Source organism: Coffea eugenioides, unplaced genomic scaffold (assembly GCF_003713205.1).
Source record: "Coffea eugenioides isolate CCC68of unplaced genomic scaffold, Ceug_1.0 ScVebR1_84;HRSCAF=423, whole genome shotgun sequence".
Taxonomy (NCBI): Eukaryota; Viridiplantae; Streptophyta; class Magnoliopsida; order Gentianales; family Rubiaceae; genus Coffea; species Coffea eugenioides.
In genome coordinates this window covers 79,888-92,546 of record NW_020864724.1, presented here as the reverse complement: position 1 = coordinate 92,546, position 12,659 = coordinate 79,888, and positions in this window count along the sequence as shown.

The window sequence follows — 12,659 nt, the reverse complement described above, 5'->3', positions numbered from 1 at the left end:
GATTTATTCAAAATTGATTGAATTGACCTAAGAATGGGTAAACTAATCAAATGAATTAAATGAAATTTGTGGTCTATTCAAAATCGACTAGATCGCCCTAAAAATGATCAAATTGATAAAATGGATTGGATGAAATTGATGAATAAAACGGTCCAATGGGTTGAATGGAATTGACGGCTTATTGGTGGTTTCAAAAATTTATTGCGATGCATTAGTCTATGAGCCTTCTAATATCAAATTTTGGCCTCAATTTATTTATCGTCTCAACAGTGAGGAAAAATTGGTGAATTTGTTCCAATTAATGTCCTTTACGCCAGGGATTTTTACCAATTTAGATTAAAGTTGGCCAAAAGGTGATATTTAGATGCTTCATATTCCAAAAGATCGCCCTATTGAAAATGATCTGGATCCTACCCTTACCTTGTGCCACTTTACCCCTTTGGATGGTACAAAATGTAAACGTGCAAGTCTCCTTGGATTAAGTATTCGAGACACGGGGCGGTTTATTCCTAACGTGGGATCCCCTAAATGGCATTCCCTTTCTATGGTTTTATGCGTGATGCCAGTTTATTAAAGCAGTAAAATATGCAATTTGAAATGAAACATGACCTAAGGGACCCTTTATTTGCCAGGGTAGGCTTAAAATGGTATGGCATTATTAATTTATGAACAAAATATACCAAAATTTCTTAAACATGCAATAGCCTATCTACAAGGGCAGGTCCTAAAAGAATATCATGCCAGACCTCTTACTCCTAACGTTTGTGAATGCAAAAGACAAGAAGACAAATAAACGTTAGTTCAACACATAATCACATAACACGTTGGGCAATTAAAAGCAAAAAGATAAAGAGAGAGGGGTGGGATCCCTCCCCTCGTGCCTAGTGTCCCTAATTCAGGATAAGGTCGACTCTATCCTAGGCAATTCTAATATGGATGCATGAGGTTTGGCTCACTAATGCATCTAGACTCGATAAGGCTTCGGCTCCCAAGCCTTCAGACCTAAAGGCGAAGGGTCATCACTCCCAGGGCCTTTGATCGGTGGCTCGAGTGATCTCTTAGGTAGCGCTATGGGCGCAGTGCACACCATCCGCCTACCCAAGGCAATCGATCTTGTGACAGCCCCACCTCCCCCTAAGGCGAACCAGAGGGTTCGGCGGGCCACCTGCCCAACTCTCGCCGGGACTCAGTCGTTCACTACATTCCTCAAACAGATTACAAGAATAAACCTCAAATATTACAATATAAATCTCCAATATACATCAAATTCTCCAAAAATTACATGTCATAAGCGAAGCGGAAACAATTCCAAATAAGCCATCCAGTCACGTGAATAAGTACTACAAGCCCTTCCTTCACAAAACCTAATTTTCTGAAATTTCTTCCAAAACAGAAATTGATTGTAATTGTCCACTTTTTCCACCTTCTAGAATCATTATATACCATTTCCAATCATCATAGATAGCCACACAATCATGCTCATATTAAAACATAAAAATCCCCAATAATAATAAAACTTCATCAAGTCAACCACAACTCAAGATATAATCCATCAAACCATCTCTTTAGCCATCACAAGTCACTAATTTAGCATAATCAAGAACAAAGAAAGGATTGCTAGACATGAACCTTGAAATATCAAGAAAGTTGATGGCTTAGTCCTTTGCCTTCTCTAATCACTCCACCACTACCTTCAATCTTCCTAAACAAGTGACTTTTGTGGAGGAATTTGAAAGTTTAACGGTTGATTCACAAGATTGAGCAAGAAAATGGAGTTGGAGTTGAAGGCTTTCTTCTTGTATTTTTGCTCCAAGAGGTTCGGCCAAGACAAGCTTAAAATGGAGAGAAATTGGTCAATTTTTGAGGTTTAGTAAAGGTGATGCAAATTAGTCAAAGTCCAACTTTGAATAAGAAGGTGACACATGTCACCTTTTGGTTTAAAACTTATCTTTTTGTCTCTCCAATACAAATATCTTAACACTTTGTAAAATAATATCACTTAATACAAAATTCCAACAAGTTGTCAAAAATATAATGCATTTACCGCACTTGCGGGTCCCACGTTCAAAATACGCTCTTAATTTCTCAAAAACTAACCGATACTAGAAAAATCATTTTAAAACTATCTTTGCTCATAAACTTTATCTGGGGAATTTTTCTAATAAAGAAAATGTAGAAAAGGTGGGCGATTAAAAAAATAAACCCTAGAAAATTAGAAAATTTCCGGGTTCTCACTCTCATTCTTTTCGGGGCGTCACAGATCCTAATCCTACAGGGAGATGTGGGATGGCGCCCACGAAAAAGAAAGAAAAAAATAGGGTAAATAAGACTATGCATGCACGTATGAGGTGCTTTCTTATTGAGGGGAGGGATTATACCATAAATACGGACGGAGGTTCTAGGGTGACTACCCCCCATCCCAAAATGCAATCGCGAAACAAGTAAAAAAATAAATGAACCATCCATTCATCACATACATAGTGTGCAAAGAGCGATTAGGCGCGCGATAGATGCAAAAATCCCTAAAAAGAGAAAAAAGGCAAAAGGAAAAGAAGAATGCAACCCTAAACATCCAAATGTAATAGATAAGAAGGTTAAATGAAGAAAAGAATCAACTAAATCAAATGCTCGGACTCTCTAAGTCCCCAGTGGAGTCGCCAGCTGTCGCGCCCCATTTTTTATAAGAAAAATAAATAAATGGTTTGAAAGTGAATTTTTATTTGAAAGATGAATTTTGATTTACAAAGAAAATGAAGAAAAATATGGGTCTAAATGGGACTTCAAAATGCGACGATTTGACCCAAAATATAGTTTAAAAAGGGTTTTTGAAATAAAAATCGGAGTCGCCACTTGGTATAGAGTTAAGGTGTACCAAGTCACCTAAAATGAATTTTTTAAAGGAAAAGGTAGAAAGAAACCCCTTTTAAACGACTCCTAGTCTACGTAATCCAACGAAAAAGGTTCGGGAGTCACATTTGACGAAGGGGAAGGTAAGGATAAAAATCCAAGGCACCCCTTCGACCTAGCCAAGGCTAGTTGCGCGATTTAGTCAAAGATTTTCTTGTTTTAACCAAAGCATTTATCACATTTGGATGAACTATATAAATGCAAGACCTAGACCTAAGGGGACATCGGGGGGCAAAATTTCTCTTCAAAGCTTGAATGGTGCCAATCACATTAATTGTGACGCCCAATAATGACTCTTTGGAGAGGTCACGAATGATGCACAAATATGAGACACTAAGAAAAGGAAAAGAAAAAAAATAATTATAGAAATATGCATGTCTTAAAGGAATGCATCATATCGGGTACGGGGGACTAATGTTCGTGACTCAATTTTCCCTTTAATAGAGGGAATACGAGTGTGCTAAGGCTAGAAAGCCAAACTCGTCCATATCCCATATTCAAGGGGGTATTTCCCTAATCTAATCAAGCAAATGAACTAACCTAGTTCTAATGCTTATATGAAATGCAAGTCTAATGTCATGTTTGCATACAAAAAGGGGCAAGTAATATACATATAAGGGAAAATATGGGGGAAGGGGTATACATATATAAGAAAAAGTGTCATGAACATGGTGAAAAAGGCCCTAAAAAGTAAAGATATGCATGAGAGATGGAAGTGATCACACAATCATGATCTAACACCGAAAGGGCTCCTAAGGGTCTAGCGTTGACTAGCCCACATCTACGCCTCTCTCACAAGCATTGGACTTGTAAGAGTTCGAAGGGACAACCATGACTAGTATTGGACTAGCCACGGTTACGTGCATTTGCATCCATCATACACATATATATAGTAATGTACATAATTAAAGCAAGTAGACATGTGAGCACGTAATTCACATAACACTATAAGCATGCATATCTAGATGCCAAAACCTAAGAAAGCGATTAGACACATAGCACCTAAGCAATGCAAAAACACAAAAGGCAATTAAGGCCCTAACTATATACATTTATAGAGGGGAAGGCCTACTACAATCTAAAGGGGAAATGGAATGAAATAAATAGTTAAAATAAATCTAATTATTACAATTGTGGCATTCAAGTGCCTTCCCAAATGATCAAAAATTGAACTAAAATTAAAGCGAAATTAAAGAACTAAAGAGATAAATAAAGTGAAAATGAAATGAAATACTTAAAGTCATCCAATTGCACACATAAGGCACATATACGGACATAGGCCAAATAAAGTCAAAAATAAAGAGTAAGGTGTACCTCTCTTGAGTCGGAGCTCTAATGGAGTGAAATTACTTATTTACCCTCCAAAAACAAAGAAAAGGTCAAGGCACCAATTTAATTTGAGAAAATTAAAAAAAATATGCAAACACAAATTCACTTGATCATAAAGCCCTTAAAATCATTAATTAAGTGCAATTTAAACAAAGCATGGTAGTTAATTGAAGCAAACAAACAATGAAAAGTTTTAAGATTAAAGCTGCTAAGGACCAAATTGAGGAAATTATTCAATTGGTTGGGTCATAGTGGAACAAGGGGAGACTTAAGGGGCCAGAATGCAGTTGTCGAAAGTTTTCATGCAAGTTCATGCAATGTTACGAAGCTTATGCTTCTGCAAATTTTCCAGCCACCATTCTTTCTGCAACCTTTTCATTTAGCCCAGATGCACTCGTACAAAGCAGCCCAATGGATTCAACAACAACTTGGGAGAAAGGGGAAAGGAAGAAAATGAAAAAAACCGCAACGGAGTGCCATGATCATTTGCTAAAGCTTCGACCAGATCTCCAAGAATACAAACCAAGACAAGATAAAGAAAACTGATGGCTTCCTATCCTTAATTTCTCCAACATATGCATGCTTTGTAACAGGAAAACAGCAACCAAAATCTCACTTACTGTTAACACATCCCAAAATCTTTCAAACAAGCTATTGAACAATCCCCCAGGACTACACAGAAATGCAAGGAAGACAGCTACAGGAACAAATATAAAAAAAAAAACAGTCGCAAACATTGAAACCATTCCTGCGTTTTCCTGTTGCAGCTTTGTCGTAAACTCCCCTGATGTTTTTTGGGGTTTTAAACAGTTCATGCACCAATCATTGACACAAGATTGATCATGCAAACAAAGTGATGAAACCCAGCTTTGTGGGCTGTTGCGGGAAGAAAGAAAAAACAGCAAAACATAAGAAGGAAGTGCAGCTTTCTTTCATTCAACCAAGAACTCCAAGCTCTCATCTTAATAGAATCCAATGATAAAACACTTCATGAGCTAGATTAAGGCAATGAAAATGACCCAAAGCACAGAGCAGCAGGAGGCACCCGAGGTTTCATGGATCAAAAAAACACTACAACATCATTAGCTCCATAACGCAACTGAATGTAAGATTGCGGCAGAGGTAGAACGCTCACGGCAGACATGCCCACAGATTCAAAGACAGATTCAAGCGAAACTTTCTTCTTCTAGGAGACTTTAACTGGACGCCTTCTAGTTTTAAACAAATGCAGCCAAGACAACTAACAAAAAAAAACTCAGCACGGTTGAAACTTTGCTACGACAGAATTCTACTGTGACTTTTGCAGCTCAGCCCATACGTTTATATTCTTATGAAACCCGAACCGAAGTCCATCATTTTGTCAGCCTAAAAGACATAATCCTCAACCCCTTATTATTTACAGAAACCAAACAGATTGAAAACAAAATCTGAAACCAAAAACGAAAGCATCTTAAAAACAAAACAGATTAAAAGGTCATGCAAATCTGATAAAAGGAAGAAAAATCTACAATTTGCTGGGCTTACTTGTCACGAACATCAGCCATGAACACCAAACAAAGGCATCTTAAATTCATCATAGAACCACCGAGCCCCCCCCCCCCAAACTATTGTCCATGCGTTCATCAACCATAGTTCAAACATTAACAACAGAAAAATCCAAACTTGGCCCTGAGTTCATGACTGAAATACCTTGGTGAAGATCTGCTGATGGCAATGGAGGGATGAAATGATGGCGGTAGTGAAGATTAACGATTCCAACAAGTCGCTTTGCTCCTTGGGAAAGTAGCGCCGGGCCTCCTCTCCTTTTTGCGCAGAAACTCTCCTCCGTTGTTCTCGACCTTAGCCGCCCCCGATTCTTTTCTGTTTCAGTCCTCCATCCCTCTCAAAAACCTAGCCTTTTCTCACAGCCGACCCCTACTTAGTCGTCACCAACCTCACTCCCAAAACCCCAGCCGTTGTACCTTACTTCCCTCTTGCCTCTCCTGTTTTCCTTACTCAACCAGCCGCCAACTCTAGCTCTCTCCCCCCCAGCAGTCTGTCAAACCCCCAACTCTCTCTCTATCTCCAAACCTAGCCCCCAACTCTCTCTCATCAGCTTTTTATATCAGGAACTTATCACCGAAACCTAGCATCTAAGGTACAGAAATAAACTCCATTTTTTGGCACCTTTTACAACCTTAGATCTTCACGGTTGTTGATAAACCTTGGATGAAGCCAGGTGTCTTTCTATTGAGATCATCAGACGGAGGAGAAAAAAATGAAAACAAGAAGCTTAACAAAATATTACAAAGCCGAAAGAAATTGCAGCATTTTCCGCTGTTTTGTTTTTTTTCCGCCTGGAAATATAATATGAAGGAATGGGCTCGGATCCTGTGTGGCTCCTGGTGCATGAGCTTGTTTTTTCTTTTTCCTTTTTTTTCTAATTAAATAACAATGAACTTGAATCTCAAATAACTGAAGCATATATTTTTTTTGTGAATGATTTTCTCTTTTGACAAATTTTATGCTAAAAATCTTATAATAAAAATAAACAGCTAAAAGGGCGAAAATGACTACAAAATAAAACTAAAATAAAATAATAGATAATAATAATCTAACATGCTATAGAAGTGCTAAAAGTCTAAAACCAAAATCATGAAATTAACAAATAAAAGTAGATAAGAATTATTACTAAAACAAAAAATGAAAATTATTCAAAAATTTGGTGTCTACAACACTTCCAAACGATCTCATAACCAGTGCAAGTAACAAGTTCAAGTACATAATAGATTCCAGTTCGTTTAGTACAGGCAAGAGAACGAGTGTGATAAAATACACCCTCGTCTCATACAAGATAAGCAGTCAGGAAAGACATTCAAATAGCAATTTGCAAGTACAGAAAACCAGTTTAGCAATGATTCAGGGGAGTGGTGCACTCACCTGATCAAACAAGGATAATTTCAAAAGTTTCCTTCCCAAGTGTGGCTTTACTCGCCGGCACCTCCTAGAACAATCAAGGCAAACACTTAAGACTGGACTCCAAAACCTAATAAGTGGAATTCGCAAGTAAAACTCGATTACAAGTCAGGTGCCTATCCAAATGAACCATTAATGTAAAGCGAAGAGGTGACTTTGGAGTGAAAAGATAACGATTAGTCCTAAAGGCATGAACAACCTCAAAACCCTACCTACAATGACTGACCAACTTCAAATTTGAAGTAGAAAATGAAAGTAAGATCGATACTAGGAAAACAGGATTTTCCAGTTTCGTGCAACCCTATATGAAAAATCATATCTCAAGTTTTGTAAGTCCAAAATTAGTAAAAGTTATACCGTTGGAAAATACATTCAAAGGGCTATAACTTTCCAGAAAACACCCTCATAAGATTCAGAACGCAAGTCAGTCAAATTCAAGCCTCAAGTTGCTGCTTTATCCAGTGAAAGACAGAACAGGTACAATATTTCAGTCAACTTTGAAAAATCACCATAAATGGTACAGACATAAACAGGGTCTGAAATTTACATGGTTTATAGTCCTATGAATCTAGTTTAAAACGCAACAAACAGAACTCAATTCCGACATTCCTACATCAAGATATAGCAAATTTCCCGAGACTGTGCAGAAGCTCCGCGAAAATTTTGACAGCATTTCCCTTGTCTTTCTTTACTTTCCAACCAAACCTCAACACCCACAAATCACAAGCTATCAAACACCTTTAATTAGAGCCACAATAAGGCTCGAATACGAGTCATAAACCGAATCCACATATCACTAGAGTAAAATCATATGGAACGTATAAGGGCAAAATCAAACTAGGACATATGCGGAAAGGAAGTTTGGGTTGGGAAACAAAAGGCAGATTTGCTGTTGCTTAGCGGAATTAACACAACCGAACGCTATCCTTGTCGGATTGAGGTGTAATTTACACCCTTTCGAAGCTAAGAGAAAGGGCTACAATGTTGAAGAAGGCCACTCAGTCCAGTTTGCAATGTATCTAGGTCAAATTTACCAAAACAACCCCAGATTTTCCAGTTCGTAGTTCAACTAGCAGTCCTGATTCATTCAATCATATCTCAGCACATACAACTCCAATTCAAGTGATTCCAAAGCCATATGAATGCTAAGATACCAAGCTATAAATGTTAAGAAGACATCAACAACTAAATCAGTAGTATTCCCAGTCAAATTAACCAATTACCAAAGCTGAATTTCAGTTTCGGACAGAAACAGGACAGCAGGGGTATTTCAGTCTTTTCACAGGCTACGTTGCTCCGATTGGGTTGAAATTTTGTAGGCAACTATAAAACATCATCCTCTACAACTTTCATGTTTTGTGCTAAGGCCAATTCGCCTCTAACTAGGTGTAACAGTACCGGGAAGAATTGGAAAAAAAAGAAACCCTAATCTGGAATTCATGCATTCAAGTGCTAATCTTCCACAAAACAACATCTAAAACAACTAAAAACCACTAATAAGAAATTAATTGAAGTAAAGAGGATGTTCTTGGCAAAATACCTTAAAACCACAAGAAAGGTAGGAGCTTAATCTTTCCTCCTCCAAAACAACTCCACCAACACCTTTAACCTTCCCTAATGATCACTTGTATGGTGTAGTTTGTGATTTGGTTGATTGAAACTCAAGATTTGGACAAGAAATTGAAGTGGAAGATGAAGAACTCTCTTGGTTTCTCTCTCACTAATTTCAGCCAAAGGAGACAAGAAAATGAATGAATTTTGGTCAAAAATCTGATTTTAGTAAAGTTACCAATCTTGGTCAAAAGTCCAACTTCTAATAGCATAGTGACACTTGGCCCCTCTTAGGGTTTTAAGCTTATCCTTTTGTCTAACAAGGGTATTTTATCTAGCTAACTTCCAATTGTCTCCTAGCACCTTGTAAAATAATAATACTTAGCACAAAAATCACTTAATCAAGAAAATTTTATCGCACTAGCGGGTCCCACGTCCATAACGCACTTCAAATTTAACCCGAACTAACTTAGACTAGAAAAATGGTTGGAAAAACTATATTCACTTATAAAGTGTCCAGAAAATTAATGTAGTAAAATAAAATAAGGAAAATGCATGAAAAGGAATAGAATTAAATGGTATAAATTAAGAAAAAATTTTACGGGCTCTCACACTCTCTCCCCCTTAAAGAAATTTCGTCCTCGAAATTTTCCTTTTAATGGGATCCATCAAATCTAAAGTGACCAATGACCTGTACCTTCTACGTCCTCAGAAGAAACGAGGGTCTCAGCTAAGATAACCCCGTCCGGTCTCTCACATCACTTACTATCCAAACTTGATGTCCTTTGACCTCTTGTACTCATTCTAGCCAGACAAAGCCTGTTCATATTCACAAAATTGCCCATCATTTTAAGGCGAGTGTGTACTTTATGTGACGCCCCCACTTCTTCCTTAGGCGAACCAAAGGGTATCCGCGGGACGCCTGCCCAGCTCTCGCCAGGACTCGGTACAACTCCTATTCAAACTTATTAAAATACTAGCTATCACGACAAGACAAAGTAAGAAAGATAAGTTGTGATACCCCAACTTTTAGGATACTATTGTTGTTTAGCCTCAAAGGGAATATTATGATTTCTTTATTTTATTGTTTTGTTTTACAGACTAGAAACCCTAAATTCTAGAAATAAAGTCTAATCAAAACCCTGGTTTTTACTTGTGACTAACCCTTTTCTCAAATTTCTCATATTTTAACCGAAACCCTAAATTGAATTTACGGAATTGTAAAATCCCTCACGTTTTCTTAAAAATGCCCTTTTTATTGGAAATTATGATTTTATAATAGCTCTACCACCCAATCACCCCACAATAAGTGCAAATGAACATGAAAGTAAAGGTTTTCACTTTTCGTTTTCAAGTTGGAGCAAGTTAGGGTTTTCACGTTTTTCCGTAGGGTGATTCTTCGGTATGGAGTAAGGATCAAATTTGGTACTTAAGAGTGACTTTTAGGTGAGAAATAATATGTGATTAGGAGCAATGATAAAAAGTTAGTGAATAGGAAGTAAAAACCCTAGTACGTGTGATTTAAGGAAAAAAGGTGCGAACCGACGTGTGCCGTGTACTACCGATTGAATCCACCACTTGATCACCACTTTCTTACCATACAAGATCATTATTATTTGAGCAAAATATCCCCTCAATTCCAGCTGGCTTTGACCGAAAATTTGGACCAAAATGGCAAGGAAAAGAAACAAAAAAATGAGTGGAGGTTGGTGAGGACACATGTCGGCCATCTAAGGGCCTTGACCAAGACTAATTGTCTTGCCTTATTATCACCATGGAGCAGCCTGTGAGGAAACAAAAAACTAAACCGATTAAAACCTTCCTTGAGTGTTTAGCTAGTGAGGTGTTGGTGAAATTTTGGAAGGAAGAGCTAAGGTTGCTCTTGGTAGTCACTTTAGCAAGGTAATAATGCTGATTTCCCCATTTCTTACACTTAATCTTGTTTAACTTGGCTTAGCACCTTAAATTTGTGGTGGATGATAGCTATTATCAAGATTTGGGTGGATAGTGTATGTTTTTTTTTAGTTATATGAGTTAGGGTTTGAAAGATTGCTGCCTATACTTGCTGTATGGTTAATATATGTTGTATCTAAGATTATATAAGGGGTTTTGGTAGTGATTGAAGCAAGAAATGAAGAAAGTTTCCTTTGAAACCGAAAATTTCAGATTTCTGGAAAATTGTAGCCCTGTTCTGTCCGGTTCCAGTACGTGATGTTAGAGGCCGAATTAGGCTTAGCATAAAACATGAAAGTTGTAGAGAATGATATTTTATAGATTCCTACAAAATTTCAGCCCAATTAGAGTAATGTATCCTGTAAAAAGACCAAAATACCCTCACTGCCCTAGGATGCATTCCAGTGATCCGTTTTAGACAGTTCATCCGTTTGGCTGTGTTTATTCACTATGATTCGTGCTGATTTAGCCATTTTCCAAAACATGAAAGTTTTAGTACTCTATCTTAGCTTTTCAACTTCTCTAAGAACGCCTTAAACGGACTTTGGTAGCCTGAGATATGGCCATTTAAATGTAGTACGGTTAATCAGCCGATTAGTTGGAATTTGGTTCTGTAAATTGGGAATTTGACTGGGTTACACTGGAAATTTGACTAAGTGATCTTCATGGAAGTTGTAGACCTTCGACTTAGCTTCGAAATGGTATAAGTTGTACCCCAATCCGATAAGCGTAACCTCAGATGTGTTCTTTCCGCAAAAACCCGTCAAATCTGTCTTTTGTAAACTTCATTTCCGCACTTGTTGTTAGCTTGGTTTTGACCTTGTATTGTCTTGAGCCTATTGAACGGCTATTGAAATGGATTTGTGTTGTGTGTACCTTTGGGTTTGAATGAGGAAAATAATGAAGCCATAAATGGCTGGAAATAGGAAAATACAAAGGGCATGCTGCCCAAATTTACGCTCGAGGACTAGAGAAATATACTTGCGACTTGAGTAAGGGTTAAGAGTGATTACCACTTGAACTATCTAGGATATTTGCCTCTTCTTTTACCGAGGTATATAGGTAAGGATTTGGCCGAACTTGTACCCTTGAGAAATACAACTATGACTACTAGGAATACGTTTTCCTTGTACTTTCGACTCAAATGGCATTTCCAAGTATAAATGTTACAAAGTTATATAGTTTGAAAAGCGAGCGAGTGTTTCACGAATATTCTCCAAGTGAATTTCCATTTCTTGATTCTTATTGAATGAAACGTCTACGTTTTGAACCTTAGTTGATTTTTAAAGTTCTGAAACAAAGTTTTATTGCAGATTTGGACTCCGAACCCGGAGTATAACCCAGACGTGATTACTAGGGGCACTTCATTTTGGTGAGTGCTTCCAAATACCTGATTGAACTGAACACTTGTTTCCAATACTTGATCAATATGATTAAATGATATATGATTGGTTTGATCGGGTAAGAGTGTATTTTATCGCACTTGCCCTTATTTGATATATACTTGTTTATTGTTGAAATTGAATTGATATACTTGTTTATGTTGTGCGCACTTCCTGGAATTCCAGAAACCCTGCGGCAAGTTACTCGAGTCGAGCCGGCAAGGGCTTGGTCGATTGGGTAACGAACCCTGGGTCTCATGTTTGTCGAGTGGAGTGATATCTCCTCGACTAATCGGTATACTCGAGTATTACCACCCGTGTTTATTGAGGATTTTGGGCCCAATAGGGGGTATGAATGGTGGACGGAGAGTAGTGTAAGTGGTGTTCTACTGGATTGGTTAATTACTTGAAAGTTGACGGAGTGTCAACTATTACGTGATCAAGCTCCTGATGATGAATGGAAGTTGGCTCCTGAGAGCCATCCGTATCTTTATGCTTCGAAATGATTATTGCTTATTGGATTATTGTTTATTTTGAAAAAACTTTTACACTCGCTCATTTTGAGATTGCTACTTGACGTGC